Here is a 14,345-nt window from a genome sequence, read left to right on the forward strand (position 1 = left end):
TTCTGGAAGAGGAACCTCATCCCCTGAGATCACAACTTCAGGAAGGCAAACGAGGAGGAGGCAGGGAAGAAGACATGCCTGGACAGACACAAAGGCCAGATCAACACCCCCGATGGCTCTCGCACCTGAGGGTGAGCTTTAGGAAACTCTGGCAGTGCCTCTGCAAAACCTTGATGGTTTCTCTAGTATTTTTCCCCAAAGAACAACTCATGAACTTTAAAACCTTTATAATCTCTAATATCAACTTTGAAGTGCTAGACTTCCAAAGCATGTAATTGAATTTCTTAGAAGTCTTTTATAGCGCATTTAAGTTTCCCCAGTGAGTTAATTTTCCCACTTACAAAACAGGGATAACCATATTTGACCTTGAAACAGGTCTTGAGGCATGGTTTCGTTATACCTTTTATGTTTAAAGGAGTATTTCTGAAGACAAGTATCAGAGCCTGCACCCCTTCACTGTCTTTGAAAATAGTGGTGCTCACAGAAGGAATAATTAAAGAAATAGAATAGTATTTCACGGGATCCTGATAATATGTTAATATACTAACTTCTAAGGTACTCAAATATCTATCAACATTTAATTTTCATGCAGTGTTGTATACTTGATCCCTTGGGTTGAATTAATTCATATCTGAGTGTTTTGTTTGGTTAAGATGTTGTTTGTTTGTAAGTGGATCTAAATCCTTTCACAAGGAACTTGCAGGCTCCAGTTTACAACAGGCACCACACTCTCTGTTATTTCACACTCAATATGGTTCACACATAGTTCTGAAAGTTACAGGCATTAGAGTTTGTGACCTCTAAATTCTATATGAATGCTGTAGGTTGAGAAGGACAACTATTCTAGCATTGATATAAATTTTTGAAACAGGTGAAAAGTCAGAGAAGTGTGGTAATTTTAAGCCAACCAGTTGAACAGCCAGTATTGGTGCATTACATTTTAATACAACTAAATGGGAACAGAGGAAGGGCTCAAAAAATATATCAAATAGGTTTCCTAATGTTGACAAATCTTTTGAATAAACAAAACTAGCCTCTTCATATTATAGCAAACATCTCACTACTAGGGAAACCGTGATTCTTTTACATGTCTAGTTGCACTCTAGGTCGATCATCAGCGATCCCCAACCTTTTTGGCACCAGGGACCCGGTTTTGCAGAAGACATTGTTTCCACAAATGGGCTGGTGGTGGGGATGGTTTCGGAATGAAACTGCTCCACCTTAGATCATCAGGTGTTAGTTCGATTCTCATAAGGAGCGGGCAGCCTAGATCCCTCTCAGGAGCAGTTCATAATAGGGTTTGCTCCTATGAGAATCTAACGCTGCCACTGATCTGACAGGAGGGGTAACTCAGGCGGTAACGCTCACTTGCCCTTGGCTCACCTCCTGCTGTGTGGCCCAGGGGTTGGGGTCCCCTGCTTTAAACAACTTGTATCTGAAAAATCATAGATTTAGAAGGCAAAGAAAACCCACCTAGAATCACAGTTTTATCTTATATTAGCTGTTTGACTTCCAGGGAGTTATTTAACTTCTGGAAACTCAGTGATCTTTTTTTTAAAAAACATTTTGATTTTAAGTTCAGGGATACATGTTCAGGTTTGTTACACAAATAAACTTGTGTCATGGGGATTTGTTGTAGAGATTATTTCATCATCCAGGTATTAAGCCTAGTACCCATTATTTTTCCTGATTTTCTCCATCCTTCCACCCTCCACCCTCTGACAGGCCCCAGTCAGTGTGTGTTGTTCCCCTCTATTTGCCCATGTGTTCTCATTATTAAGCTCCCACTTATAAGTGAGATCACACAGTGTTTGGTTTTCTGTTCCTGTGGTAGTTTGCTAAGGATAATAGCCTCCGGCTCCATTCATGTCCCTGCAAAGAACATGATCTTGTTCTTTTTTTAATGGCTATATAGTGTTTCGTGGTGTATATGTAACACATTTTCTTTATCCAGTCTGTCATTTGATGGACATTTGGGTTGATTCCGTGTCTTCACTATTGTGAATAATGTTGAAATGGACATATGTGTGCATGTATCTTCATAATAGACTGCTTTATATTGCTTTGGGTATACACCCAGTAATGGGATTGCTCAGTCAGATGGTATTTCTGTCTTTAGGTCTTTGAGGAATCAACACACTGTCTTTGATGTGGTTGAACTAATTTATACGCCCACCAACAGTGTATAAGTGTTCCTGTTTCTCCACAACCTTGCCAGCATTTGTTATTATTATTTTTGAATTTTTAATAATAGCCATTCTGACTGGTGTGGGAAGGCATCTTACTATGGTTTTGATTTGCATTTCTCTAATGATCAGTGGTTTTGAGCTTTTTTTTCATATGATTGTTTGCCACATGTATGTCTTCTTTTGAAAAGTGTCTGTTCATGTCCTTTGACCACTTTTTAATGGGGTTGTGTTTTTCTTGTGAATCGTTTAATTTCCTCATAGATGCTGGATATTGGAACTTTGTCAGATGCATGCAAAAATTTTTTCCCATTCTGTAGGCTGTCTGTTCACTCTGTTGGTAGTTTCCTTTGCTGTGCAGAAGCTCTTTGGTTTAATTAGATCCCATTTGTCAATATTTGCTTTCCTTGCAATTGCTTTTGGCATTTTCATCATGAAATCTTCACCTGTGCCTATGTCCCGAATGGTATTGCCTAGGTTGTCTTCGAGGGTTTTCACAGTTTTGAGTTTTACATTTAAGTCTTTAATCCCTCTGGAGTTGATTTTTGTGTATGGTATAAGGAAGGAGTCTGAAACTCAGTCATCTTGATTATGCTTTATAAATCATTACACATACTTAGTCAATTTTTGTGAGAATTCAACAAAATAAAGTACATAAAAATACTAGCACTATGTTAGGCAAAAGTAGAAACGTTGTAAATATTAAATTTATGTCATTTAATTATCTCTCACCCTTACCTATGCAAAAAGTAAATAAATCGATCCCAGAGATATTACATCTTATAAGTGAGAACAATTAGTCAATAGTAACGGGGATAGTCTAAAAGCATTATTTTTCTTGATACACATATGCACACCAATACACATTAAAATTACATACTGTACATGTAAATATACCGTACATTAATATGCATATACTTGGCTGTATGACATATAAGTGGTAGAAGTAACTAAATGGCACAATAAAAAGATGCTTCATTTGGCATAGTGCAGTTCTAAAAATTAATTTTGTATTCTGATCCTCTTATATCACAGTATTGAGCCCAAAATATTATCATTTTGAAATCAGAATATTGTAATTATTGTCTTTGCCTGAAGGATGCTTAGCAATTCACAGAGCAATATCCTGCTGTGTCACTCCAGGCCTAGTAATTAGAGTGAGTGGCAGCCGCTACAGTGTGTATCTGCCTGAAAGCAGAAGAAAAATAATGATATGCACAACTGGCCATTATCCCCTGACTTTTCATTTGATGCTTTATCTCTGCCAATGGTGCTGCATGTCTGACGCTGAATCTCATTTAGACTGCCAATCACAGATACAAAATCCCATCTGTGAATTTCATCTATGGATCTAGATCTTCATTCCTCATTTTAATAGCAAGGGGTGGGGCATGATTTAGAAAAACATTTTGTATGATTCTTCGTGTAAATATAGACTTATTACTAAAGGTGTGACTAAACAATTATATAGATATAATTTCTATAGATATGAACTACATACTCTGTACTAAAAATAGGTGATTTCTAACTGAAAGTGCCATCTGTTCTAATGCATAACCCCTCGGTTCTAAGAGCCTGGCACTACCTTGCAAGTGAAGGGGCTTAAAAATAACCTACCAAAGATATGATTTGATAAATGAATAAACTCGGAATTTTGACTTTCAATCATGTGGCTCAAGATTCACTCTCTTCCTTAGCCCTTTATGAGACTTAATGATCCGTTTAACCATTTCGAATAAAAAATTCTTTCAAGAGGTGAAATTTTAAAAAGCAATGTTGAGATCTAATTATCACTGGAATGGTGAGAGTTTCCCAGTCTTCAATCCATATGTAATATGTGTGTGTATTATATCACATTATATTCATATTATGTTAACCAGCATACATTCTACTTTCTTCATTTCTGCATGGACATAAGTATCTTATGCAGTTGTAATCTTTTAAATAATACTACTTTAAATGACACTAGATTTGTTCACATTTTAAAGAACACATGTCAGAAAGTAGTATACAACTTTTAGATGTTAACTCTTGTTGGTAGCAATGCTTTAGTGTTGCTGTTAACACATCAAGCATGTATGATTTTGTTAACTAAGTTGACCACATCATTCAATTTTACTTGTTTATATCTAATTGAAGGTATTTGTACATTTTATTGAGATATTCTATATATTTGGATTTGACATAAATTTTTCTTTCTTAAAAATAAAATAGGTCCTCTTAAATAGATGCTTGACATGATCAACTTTTATAAAAATTAAAGTTAGATTAAGAAAAGCTTAATGAATTTAATAGACTAAGAAATGCATAATCAAAAATTAAAAGGTAGGGTAAATAAATCAATATAAAAAAATGCTCTTATAACTTCAAGGGTGAACTGTTTCCTCATTCCCAACTGCAAATCAGTTGCAAACTAGACTATTGTGCTATCCATTTTATTATAGACTATAGAAAAATATTTTAATCTTCTAAATAGAGTTAATAATTTTCAATCATACAGCTATAAGATCTTATTTATTTTTTTTAAGTATTAAGTATTACTTTCCCCAAACTTAGTCTGGGACTTTATTCGTAGTGGAACTCTAGTGATAAATTGCAAGAATAAAAGTAAATTCTGAAGTATATCAGTGGGAAATTACTGAGAGAAAAAAATTTCTTCCCTTTTATGGTGATCGATACTTGAAAAACAAGCAGAGTTATGTGGAGCACAAGCAACAAATTACAGGCATCTATGGATACTGCCACTTCTTAATAAATAACAACAAAAATCATAAAATAGCACACGATTCACAAAATAAAGCTGGAGAACAAATTGTCCTCACATTCAATATTGTATTTAACTTTTTCATATATAGAGATTTTACTACCTGAAAATTGAAGAGTTTTGGTATGATTTGTTAAGTGATTTTTTTTACACGTATTTCTTCCCCAAGGGTAATTTCAAAAATATCAGCATGGTAAAATTTCAACGCATTTTGTCAATGGAAAAGTTGACAAAATGTATTTGTCTACAATAATATATTTGAATATTTAAAAATCTGTAAATCAAAAAATCAGAATTAATTAAGGTCCCAGTGACAGTAATTATCATTTCATTTGTAGTCGGTACCACACAACAAACACATTACTAAATGTTATCTTCAATTGTTATAAAATTAATTCTACATTTTGATTTCCTCAGTACATACTATAATACTGTTTTACATATTTCTTATATCCCCTACTAGGTCATAATCTGTTTGTAAGAAGAAATTATTCTATAATACGCAGCTAGTTTATGTTTAAGTTCAAAGTAGCTATAAATGAATACTTATTAACCAATTATAAATTGATTGGTATTTATTAATTATAATAAGTTTCTAAAAATTAAATTTGGAAATGATTTGTTGAGAGTCTGTCTCTTTGGTTATAGATATATAAAGAATTGACTTAAAAATTCTACATTCTACAAATTACTACTGACTTGCCTTTCCTCAAACTTTACTGTGAAAATGTCTAAAATGGGAACAGTAAGTAAAAATTCTGCCTTGCAAAAATGATTTGTTGAGAGTCTGTCTCTTTGGTTATAGATATATAAAGAATTGACTTAAAAATTCTACATTCTACAAATTACTACTGACTTGCCTTTCCTCAAACTTTACTGTGAAAATGTCTAAAATGGGAACAGTAAGTAAAAATTCTGCCTTGCTCAAACTGAAAACACAAATACATGCATATAAAAAGTATAGTGCTGGGCACAGTGGCTCAGGGCTGGGCATGGTGGTTTATGCCTGTAATCCCAGCACTTTGGGAGGCCAAGGTGGGTGGATCATTTGGGGTTAGAAGTTTGAGACCAGCCTGAACAACATGGTGAAACCCTGTCTCTACTGAAAATATAAAAATTAGCCGGATGTGTTGGCACATGCCTGTAATCCCAGCTACTCAGGAGGCTGAGGCATGAGAATCACTTGAACCCAGAAGGTGGAGGTTGCAGTGAGCCGAGATCATGCCACTGCACTCCAGCCTAGGTGACAGAGTGAGACTCAGTCTCACACACACACACATACACACACACACAAAAGTATTGAGCCAGCCATGGTGGCTCATGCCTGTAATTCCAGAACTTTGGGAGGCCAAGGCAAGAGAATCGCTTCATAAGCGAAGGAGAAATAAAATCCTTTACAGACAAGCAAATGCTGAGAGATTTTGTCACCACCAGGCCTACATTACAAGAGCTTCTGAAGGAAGCGCTAACTATGGAAAGGAAAAACTGGTACCAGCCACTGCAAAAACATACCAAATTGTAAAGACCATTGACTCTATGAAGAAACCGCATTAATTGATGGGCAAAATAACCAGCTAGCATCATAATGGCAGGATCAAATTCACACATAACAATATTAAACTTAAATCTAAACGGGCTAAATGCTACAATTAAAAGACACAGACTGGCAAATTGGATAGAGTCAAGACCCATTGGTGTGTTGTATTCAGGAGACCCATCTCATGTGCAAAGATACACATAGGCTCAAAATAAAGGGATGGAGGAATATTTAACAAGCAAGTGGAAAGCAAAAGGAAGTAGTTGCAATCCTAGTCTCAAACAGACTTTAAACCAACAAAGATCAAAAAAGACAAAGCAGGGCATTACATAATGGTAAAGGGATCAATGCAACAAGAAGAGCTAACTATCATAAATATATATGCATTCAATACAGGAGCACCTAGATTCATAAAGCAAGTTTTCAGAGACCTACAAAGAGACTTAGACTGCCACACAATAATAGTGGGAGACGTTAACACCCCACTGTGAATATTAGACAGATCAACGAGACAGAAAATTAACAAGGATATTCAGGACTTGAACTCAGCTCTGGACCAAGCGGACCTAATACACATCTACAGAACTCTCCACTTCAAATAAACAGAATATACATTCTTCTCAGCACCACATCACACTTATTTTAAAATCAACCACATAATTGGAAGTCAAACACTCCTCAGCAAGTGCAAAAGAACGTAAATCATAACAGTCTCCCAGAACACGGTGCAATCAAATTAGAATTCGGGATTAAGAAACTCACTCAAAACCACACAACTACATGGAAACTGAACAACTTGCTCCTGAATGGCTACTGAGTACATAATAAAATTAAGGCAGAAATAAATAAGTTCTTTCAAACCAATGAGAACAAAGACAAAATATACCAGAATCTCTGGGACATAGATAAAGTAGTGTTTAGAGGGAAATTTATAACACCAAATGCCCACAGGAGAAAGTGGGAATCATCTAAAATCAACATCCTAACATCACAATGAAAAGAACGAGAGAAGAAAGGGCAAACAAATTCAAAAGCCAGCAAAAGACAGGAGATAACTAAGATCAGAGCAGAACGGAACGAGATAGAAACATGAAAAACCCTTCAAAAAATCAATGAATCCAGGAGTTGTTTCTTTGAAAAGATCAACAAAATAGATAGACTGCTCCCAGACTAACAAAGAAGAAAAGAAAGAAGAATCAAATAGACACAATAAAAAATGATAAAGGGGATATCACCACTGACCCCATAGAAATACAAACTACCATCAGAGAATACTATAAACACCTTTATGCAATAAACTAGAAAATCTGGAAGAAATGAATAAACATTCATTTGTATGGACACATACACCCTCCCAAGACTAAGCCAGAAAGAAGTCAAATCCCTGAATAGATCAATAACAAGTTTTGAAATTGAGGTAGTAATTAATAGCCTACCAACCAAAAAAAAGCCCAGGACCAGACAGACTCACAGTCAAATTATACCACAGGTACAAAGAGGAGCTGGTACCCTTCCTTCTGCAACTATTCCAAACAACAGAAAAAGAGGGACTCCTCCCTAACTTTTTATGAGACAAGCATCATCTTGTTACCAAAACCTGGCAGAGACACACACACCCACATACACAAAATTTCAGGCCAATATCCCCGATGAACATTGATGTGAAAATCCTCAACAAAATACTGGCAAACTGAATCCAGTAGCACATCAAAAAGCTTATCCACCACAATCAAGTTGGCTTCATCCCTGGGATGCAAGGCTGGTTCAACATATGCAAATCAATAAACATAACCCATCACATAAACAGAATCAATGACAAAAACCACATGATTATCTCAATGGATGCAGAAAAGGCCTTCAATAAAATTCAACACCCCTTCATGCTAAAAACTCTCAATACACTAGGTATTGATGGAACATAGCTCAAAATAATAAGAGCTATTTATGACAAGTGCACAGCCAATATCATACTGAATGGGAAAAAGCTGGAAGCATTCCCTTTGAAAACCAGCACAAGACAAGGATGCCCTCTCTCACCACTTCTATTCAACATAGTATTGGAAGTTCTGGCTAGGGTAATCAGGCAAAAGGCAGAGAAAGAAATAAAGGGCGTTCAAATAGGAAAAGAGGAAGTCAAATTACCTCTGTTTGCAGATGACATGATTGTATATTTAGAAAACCTGATTGCCTCAGCCCAAAATCTCTTTAAGCTGATAAGCAACTTCAGCAAAGTCTCAGGATGCAAAATCAATGTAAAAAAAAATCACAAGCATTCCTATACATCAATAATAAACAAACAGAGAGCCAAATCATGGGTGAACTCCCATTCACAATTTCTACAAAGAGAATAAAATACCTAAGAATCCAACTTACAAGGGATGTGAAGGACCTCTTCAAGGAGAACTACAAACCACTGCTCAAGGAATTAAGAGAGGACACAACAAATGGAAAAAACATTCCATGCTCATGGATAGGAAGCATCGGTATCGTGAAAATGGCCACACTTTCCAAAGTAATTTACAGACTCAATGCTATCCCCATCAAGCTACTATTGACTTTTTGCACAGAATTAGAAAAAAACTACTTTGAATTTCATATGGACCCAAAAAAGAGCTCATATAGCCAAGACAATCCTAAGAAAAAAGAACAAAGCTGGAAACATCACACTACCTGACTTCAAACTATATTACAAGGCTACAGCAACCAAAACAGCATGGTACTGGTACCAAACAGATGTATAGACCAATGGAACAAAACAGAGGCCTCAGAAATAATGCCTCACATCTACAACCATCTGATCTTTGGCAAACCTGACAAAAACAAGCAATGGGCAAAGGATTCCCTATTTAATAAATTGTGTTGGTAAAACTGGTTAGCCATATGCAGAAAACTGAAACCAGACCCCTTTCTTACACCTTATACAAAAATTAACTCAAGATGGATTAAAGACTTAAACATAAGACCTAAAACCATAAAAACCCTGGAAGAAAACCTAGGCAATATCATTCAGTATATAGGTAGGCTTCCTGAATAAAACAACAAAAGCAATGGCAACAAATGCAAAAATTGACAAATGGGATCTAATTAAACTAAAGAGTTTCTGCACAGCAGAAGAACCTATCATCAGAGTGAACAGGCAGCCTACAGAATGGGAGACAATTTTTGCAATCTATCCATCTGATGAAGGGCTAATATCTAGAAACTACAAGGAACGTAAATAAACTTACAAGAAAAAAAAAAAAAACTATCAAAAAGTGAGCAAAGGACATGAACAGACACTGCTCAAAAGAAGACATTTATGCAGCCAACAAACATATGAAAAACGATCATCATCACTGGTCATTAGAGAAATGCAAATCAAAACCGCAATGAGATAACATCTCACACCAGTTAGAATGGCGATCATTAAAAGTCAGGAAACAACAGATGCTGGAGAGGATGTAGAGAAATAGGAATAATTTTACACTGTTGGTGGGAGTGTAAATTAGTTCAACCATTGTGGAAGACAATGTGGCAATTCCTCCAGGATCTAGAACCAGAAATGCCATTTGACCCAGCAACCCCATTACTGGGTATATACCCAAAGGATTATAAATCATTTTACTATAAAGACACATGCACACGTATGTTTATTGCAGTACTATTCACAATAGGAAAGACTTGGAACCAACCCAAATGCCCATCAATGATAGACTAGATTAAGAAAATGTGGCACATATACACCATGGAATACTATGCACCCATAAAAAGGATGAGTTTATGTGCTTTGCAGGGACCTAGATGAAGCTGGAACATCATTCTCAGCAAACTAACAAAGGAATAGAAAATCAAACACCACATGTTCTCACTCATAAGTGGAAGTTGAACAATGAGAACATGAATACAAGGAGGGGAACATCACACACTGGGGACTGTTTGGGCATGAGGGGTTAGAGGAGGGATAGCATTAGGAGAAATACCTAATGTAGATGACAGGTTAATGGGTGCAGCACACCACCATGGCATGTGTTTACCTATGTAACAAACCTGCACGTTCTGCACATGTATCCCAGAACTTAAAGTGTAAATAACTAAATAAATAAGAAAGTGATGACTGATTTCTCTTTCAAGTAAATATTGACTTTTATTTTGGTCATGTTTTAAAAAAAGTATAATTGTGGTACATTTATTTTTCAGTGATTCATGAAACTTAAAATCTCAAATAGGCTAAGTTTATATTTCACTATCTTTCACATTTCTTGGACTTACTCCTTCGAAAGTGTGCTATTTGTGCTGAGCATGTCAAAGAATGATATAATTTATTATGTTTTGAATAATTGTTTCCCAGATTGCACTGGGAAGTTAACAGGATCTCAATTTAAGTCCAACAGTATATTCTGACTTTCACTTTTGTCAGAGGTTCAGAATCTAGTTACTTCCTTCACAGCATGTAATTACATTCTTCTGATAGAATCTTCCAAGAAATAAAGGTAGAACATTTTCTTGGCAGAGCCAAAGTATCTAGAATTTATGTCCTCTTCTAATTTAGTTTAGTATAGGTTGGGAGATGCGTGAATTCAAAGTATCTGATTGACATAGGAGGAAGGCTGCTATGAGAGATGGTATTTATATTCAGATCAGTGTTACTCCACCAATGCTGATACAGACTAGAATTACAAGAGAAAGCAAACCCTGATGCAATAATCCACAACATGTAGCAAATGGAATACCACTTCTTTAGGAGCAAGACAGGGAGTTTGTTGACTTACAACTGAACCTAAAACTAAAGGCATATTCTGTCCGGATGTCCCCTAACAGTATGGTTGACTTGAATACTGAGGAAAATTGGTCAGAAGTATAGGAATTCCTAATGGTCATGAAAGTTAAAAACAAGAAGGTCTCAATTATGTTGATAAAGGGACAAAGATTCTTCATATAGAGGAATAAATGTGAAATTATATTGAACTTTATACTCCCTGTAAACATGGTGATAAACCCTCTATTGCAGGGTTACTCAAACTGTGATGAAAACTTCAGTCCGTATGTCTAAGATGACAGCAAATAACCTTGGCAGTACCTGGAAACTTGTTAGAAATGGGAATTCTTGAACCTCATTCCACACTAACTAAACAAAACTGTCAATGGGCTCCTGCAATCTGTGCTTTTAAGATGCCTGCTGGGTGATTCTGATTCATCAGAAAGATTAAGAACCACTACTCTTATAAGATAATTCGCTATAGCAGGTAGAGGCTATAAATTTTTGAATTCATGTATTTCAGCCACACTCATCTTATTAGCTTGTATTCATGTCTTATTCTTTCAGTGACAGCCACTCAGCCAGAAAGTACTAAGCTTTAAAGCTATGGATCATATAATTTATCTAATTGCCTATTTGCATTGTAAATGATTAACCCTGCAACTAGTTCTGCAAGGACATGTCATTCAAGTTGAGATAACTGAGTCTGGCAAATTACTGAGCCTCATGCATTAAAGATACCATACTTATATCAAAGCAAACATTAAGGTATTTCTCTTTGCATTGGAATACAGATTAATTATACCTCTTTCCCTGATCCCCAGAGTTTGATGAGTTAAATAGGACATTGAATTCAGAGAGACATGCCACTTTTGAAATCTGGATTAAAATGTTCAAATCCATTTTTAAAATTCCCTCAGATCTTACTCATTTTATTGTTTATTAATATTACAAATCTGCAAGACTCATAATATCAGATGACAGTTGCTGGGTGATCTACAGTTTACAAATTACTTTTATATCCTTTGATTCACTTGGTTTTTACAAGAAACCTAGGAGGTAAAGCAGAGCATTCATTCATTTATTCAATACATTTATTGAACACCTGTTGTTATGCCAGTCACTATTCTAGTTCTGAGGATACAGCAGTGAATAAAACAAAGGCAGGAGTTTAGGGGAGAGGTCTAGACCAAAGGCATACATTTGGAAGTCACCAATGAGATGATATTTAAAGACAGGGACCTAATGAGGTCCCCAGATAATACTGTAGCTATGTTGAAGAAAATTTAGTAAGCTAAAAAAGGAAACAAGAGAGGCTAAATGAAAATGACAATCAACAAGTCAAATGCTATTGAGAAGTAAATAAGATGAAAAGTGTGTGAATATAGACTACTAGATTAGGGAAAATGGAGGTCATTAGATTAGGCAACATGTAGATAACTGGATTAGGGAATGAGGAAGTTTTTTGAACAACCTTGCAAGAGCTGTTTCAATCTACCAGATCAGCACAAATGAAATTCTGCCTGGAATGTGTTCATAAGATTATGGAGGGAAACAAACAGAAAGGGCCAGTCCAAACAAATCTTTCAGGCATTTTAATGTATTAAGGAGTAGAGAAATAGGGGCAGCAATGGCTGGATGGGTGAGTTGTGGTACAAGGAGGTTTAAAATGAGAAATATTAAAGAATGTTTATATGTTCATGGGAATTACTCATTGGAGAGGGAAAAACTGATAATTTAGGAGAGATGAGGTTTAAAGATTCATCCATAGGTTTTTTAAAGCTATGCAAAAAAATTCTCACTCTTCTCAGGATCTTTAATAAGGTTTAACAATCCATATAATTGATTTCACCCCAAAGTATGTTACTTTAAAAACACAGAAAACATCTAGAAAAGAATCATTGAAAGAAAGTAAAATAGCATTGAGCAGGTTTCTTTACAACTCTACCTGGGGGCAAAATAAGGAAGGAAGGTGGTTAAACTCAAATCATTTTCAAAGTTAAATTTTACTATTTTTATTTTTAAACAAGTTTCAATATTTACTGAATAAGAGATCATTGGCAACTTTATCTGGAACAACTTTCTTCATACAGTGTCTCTTAGTGTTAATTGCTATGGATGCTAATTACCCAATTTTACATAGCAGCAATTTTAGAGAATGTGTTTGGGTATACACAAAAGAACTGATATTTTCAAATAAAAAACTATGATAGATAGCACAAAACTAAATTATTCCACCCAATGAATGACAACTAGTGATTATTGCAGTAGTGTAAAAATAAGAAAAACTCTGATTTGGGCTTAAATTTTTTTATCTTAAGCAATTACAATTGGCTTGTAATCAAAACAGCTTAACTGTCCATTGTGCTTTGTTTCCCACAGTTTATGTCTGAATTTTCTGGATTTTGTGAGCTCCTGTGTATACATGTGGGAGAGCAGGATGTGAAATTTGTCTTATGGGACTGGAATTCAAACTCCGCCATTCAGATAAAGGCATGCTGCTTCATAGAACACACAACATTTGTATAATGTTTCAAATACCTAGTATGGAGAAAAATATTAGTATTTCAGGACCATTATCACTTCCACACCTAAGGATACTTGGGGATATTTTCTTAACTCATTTGATATAAACATATTTCAAATCAACTATGATTTCATCAAGTAAACTCTTCTTTTAACATATATTGAAAATAATGTTCACCCTGTTAATTCTTAAATCTATGTCTAGAATTAGGAGGTCTCACTTAATTCTGATGGGTCTCACCCATTCCAATTACAAGTATTTTAAGACCCTACAAAAGGAGTGGAGGCCAGAAGGCCACAGGTTATTTCCAAACTGACTGTAGACACAGAAGTTCCTATAAAGAATGTTAACCTGTATCTGCTTCTTAATACAAATGCTTGTATACTAATTGTAGGTAATATTAAGTGGATAAAAATCTGAATTTCCTCCTTAAAACTGTGACTCCCAATAATCATTTGCAGGTGGCTAAAACCGTACTGTTGTAGTCTTATGTTTAAAAATGACAACAAATGAGAATAATTTAGAGAATCATCACGAAGCTGAAAAATCTTAAACCATTTCAGCAACTCGTTTCCACCTCTCAAAATAGTCGGCAA

At 35.4% G+C, this 14,345-nt stretch overlaps 1 protein-coding gene across 8 annotated transcripts in view; it reads right to left on the reverse strand.

Annotated features, from left to right (window-relative positions):
- The window catches only part of ARHGAP24 (Rho GTPase activating protein 24), a 532,908-nt gene that overhangs the window by 89,812 nt on the left and 428,751 nt on the right, over positions 1–14,345 (reverse strand). The window lies entirely within an intron of this gene.

Source organism: Macaca thibetana, chromosome 5 (assembly GCF_024542745.1).
Source record: "Macaca thibetana thibetana isolate TM-01 chromosome 5, ASM2454274v1, whole genome shotgun sequence".
Lineage (NCBI taxonomy): Eukaryota > Metazoa > Chordata > Mammalia > Primates > Cercopithecidae > Macaca > Macaca thibetana.